Genomic DNA, 3,821 nt, shown 5'->3' with positions numbered 1-3,821 from the left:
CAGCACTTTAGGAGGCCGAGGTGGGCGGATCATGAGGTCAGGAGTTCAAGACCAGCCTGACCAACATGGTGAAACCCCATCTCTACTAAAAATACAAAAATTAGGCCGGGCGCAGTGGCTCAAGCCTGTAATCCCAGCACTTTGGGAGGCCGAGACGGGCGGATCACGAGGTCAGGAGATCAAGACCATCCTGGCTAACAACGTGAAACCCCGTCTCTACTAAAAAATACAAAAAACTAGCCGGGCGAGGTGGCAGGCGCCTGTAGTCCCAGCTAATGTAGTCCCAGCTACTTGAGAGGCTGAGGCAGGAGAATGGCGTAAATCCGGGAGGTGGAGCTTGCAGTGAGCTGAGATCCCGCCACTGCACTCCAGCCTGGGCGACAGAGCCAGACTCCATTTCAAAAAAAAAAAAATACAAAAATTAGTCAGATGTGGTGGCACGCACCTGTAATCTCAGCTACTCAGGAGGCTGAGGCAGGAGAATTGCTTGAACTCGGGAGGTGGAGGTTGCAGTGAGCTGAGATCATGCCATTGCACTCCAGATTGGGCGACAGAGCGAGACTCCATCTCAAAAAAAAAAAAAAGTCTATGGTGCTGGGCACAGTGGCTCATGCCTGTAATCTCAGCACTTTAGGAGGCCAAGGCAAGAGAATCCCTTGAGCCCTGGAGTTTAAGTCCAGCTTGGACAACATAGTAAGACCCTGTCTCTAAAAAATTTTTTTGAAGTTAACCATGTGTGGTGGCATGTGCCTGTAGTCTCAGCTACTTGGGAGGCTGAGGTGGGAGGATCGCTTGAGCCCAGGAGATTGAGGCTGCAGTGAGCTATGATTGTGCTACCACACTCCAGCCTATACAACAGAGTGAGACCCTCTCTCAAAAAAAAAAACAGTCTATGGTTAGATGAGTTTTGAGAAACGTACAGTCATGTAACCACCACCTCAGTCAAGATATAGAACACTTCCAGGTCAGGCATGGTGGATCATGCCTGTAATCCCAGCACTTTGGGAGGCTGAGGCAGACAGATCACCTGAAATCAGGAGTTCAAGACGAGCCTGGCCAATATGGTGAAAACCTGTCTCTACTAAAAGTACAAAAAATGAGCTGGGCATGGTGGCGGACACCTGTAATCCCAGCTACTCGGGAGGCTGAGGCAGGACAATCACTTGATCCCGGGAAGCGGAGGTTGCAGTGAGCCGAGATCATGCCATTACCCTCCGGCCTGGGCAACAAGAGCGAAACTCTGTCTTTAAAAAACAAACAAACAAACAAACAAATAAAAAACAAAAAAGAACACTTCCACCACACTCAAATTTCTCTCCTGCCCTTTTTGCAGTCCATCTCCTGTCTCCACTCTCTCCCTGTCCCTATTGTTTAGTCTCTTTTAGAATGTCATATCAATGGAATCATACTGTAAGCATGGACATTTTTGTGCCTGGCTTCTTTCACTTAGCAAAATGCCAGATAGATTCACCCATTATGATGCTTGTGGAGATTTGATTGATTGATTGATTGATTGATTGATTGAGATGGAGTCTCACTCTGTCACCAGGCTGGAGTGCAGTGGCGCAATCTTGGCTCACTGCAACCTCCGCCTCCCGGGCTCAAGTGATTCTCCTGCCTTAGCCTCCCGAGTAGCTGGGACTACAGGCATGCGCCACTACACCCAGCTAATTTTTGTGTTTTTAGTAGAGATGGGGTTTCACCATGTTAGTCAGAATGGTCTTGATCTCCTGACCTCGGGATCCACCCACCTCGGCCTCCCAAAGTGCTGGGATTACAGCATGAGCCACCGTGCCCGGCCTGTTTCTTTCTTTTTTTTTTTTTTTGAGACGGAGTCTCGCTCTGTCGCCCAGGCTGGAGTGCAGTGGCCGGATCTCAGCTCACTGCAAGCTCCGCCTCCCGGGTTTACGCCATTCTCCTGCCTCAGCCTCCCAAGTAGCTGGGACTACAGGCGCCCGCCACCTCGTCCGGCTAGTTTTTTGTATTTTTTTAGTAGAGACGGGGTTTCACCGTGTTAGCCAGGATGGTCTCGATCTCCTGACCTCGTGATCCGCCCGTCTCGGCCTCCCAAAGTGCTGGGATTACAGGCTTGAGCCACCGCGCCCGGCCTGAATTGTAAATTCTTAATATATTCTGGATATAAATTCTTTATCACAGATGTGTTTTTGCAAATATTTTCTCCCAGTTTGTGACTTGTCTTTTTACTTTTTTTCTTTTTTGAAAGCAGCTAAGACCTGAATTTTTATTCTCTGAACAGTGCCTTTTTTTTCTTTTTTTTGAGACAGTCTCGCTCTGTCGCCCAAGCTGGAGTACAGTGGTGTGATCTCAGCTCACTGCAACCTCTGCCTCCCAGATTCAAGTGATTCTCCAGCCTCAGCCTCCAGAGTAGCTGGAATTACAAGTGTGTGCCACCACACCCAGCAAATTTTTGTATTTTTAGTAGAGACAGGATTTCACCATGTTAGCCAGGCTCATCTTAAACTCCTGACCTCAAGTGATCCGCCCTCCTCGGCCTCCCAAAGTGCTGGGATTACAGGTATGAGCCACCACGCCTGGCCCATGAACAGTGTCTTTTGAACAGCAAGAGTTTTAAGTTTTGATAAAATGTATTTGTTTTCTTGAGTGGTTTGTCCTTTTTTTGTTCTATTTAAGAAATCTTTGCCTAACTGAAGGTGACACAGAGTTTTCTTATGTTTTCTTTTAGTCCTTTACAGTTTTAGCTCTTATATTTAGGTTTATGATTCATTTAGAGTTAAATTTTTAACAGTTTTATTGAAATATAATTCATATATCACACATTGAATCTATTCTAGTGTAGAATTCAATGGTTTTTAGTATATTTACAGAGTTGTGCAGTCATCATCATGATCTAATTTTAAACATTTGTGTTAACCCACAGAGAAACCCTATGCCCATTAGTGAGACTTTTCATTCCTTCTCCCATCTCCTCAGCTATAAGCAATCATCAATCTACTTTCTGTCTCTATAGATTTGCCTATTGAGTTAATTTTTTATATGATACAAGGTCAGAGTCAAATTTCATTTCTTTGCACATTTATGTCCAATTGTTCCAGCATCACCATTTGTTGAAAAGACGATCCTTTCTCCTTTGGAACTATTTACCTTGGCATCTTTGTCTATACCAATTGACTTATATGTGTGGGTCTATTTTTGAAGTTTTTTTTTTTTTTTTTTTGAGATGGAGTTTTGCTCTTTTCACCCAGGCTGGAGTGCAGTGGCATGATCTTGGCTCACTGCAACCTCCCCCTCCCGGGTTCAAGCAATTCTCCTGCCTCAGCATCTCGAGTAGCTGGGATTATAGGCACCTGCCACCATGCCCAGCTTATTTTTATGTGTGTTTTTAGTAGAGACAGTGTTTCCCCATGTTGGCCAGGCTGGTCTTGAGCTCCTGATCTCAGGTGATCCACCCACCTCAGCCTCCCAAAGTGCTGGGATTACAGGCGTGAGCCACCGTGCCTGGCCTATTTTTGAACTTTCTATTCTGTTCCATCAATCTGTCTACCATATATTAAAACTGCAGTTTTGATTATTATAAATTTGTAAGAGATATGAAATGTGGTAATGTGAGTCCTCCAGCTTTGTTCTTTTTCAAAATAGTTTTGACTATCCCAAGTTCTTTTCATTTCCATACAAAGTTTGGGATCAACTTGTCAATTTCTAAAATAAAAATACTAGGCTGTGGGATTTTTATTGTGATTACTTTGGATCTTTAGGTTAATTTGAATCTTGACATTTTAAGAATATTGAGTCTTCTGATTCATGAACATGGTATACCTCTCCATTTATTTAGGTTTTAATTT

This window comes from Rhinopithecus bieti, unplaced genomic scaffold, assembly GCF_001698545.2.
Source record: "Rhinopithecus bieti isolate Rb0 unplaced genomic scaffold, ASM169854v2 scaffold_20892, whole genome shotgun sequence".
In the NCBI taxonomy this organism is placed as follows: domain Eukaryota; kingdom Metazoa; phylum Chordata; class Mammalia; order Primates; family Cercopithecidae; genus Rhinopithecus; species Rhinopithecus bieti.
The sequence above is the reverse complement of the archived record's forward strand: the minus strand, read 5'-3'. Positions refer to the sequence as shown.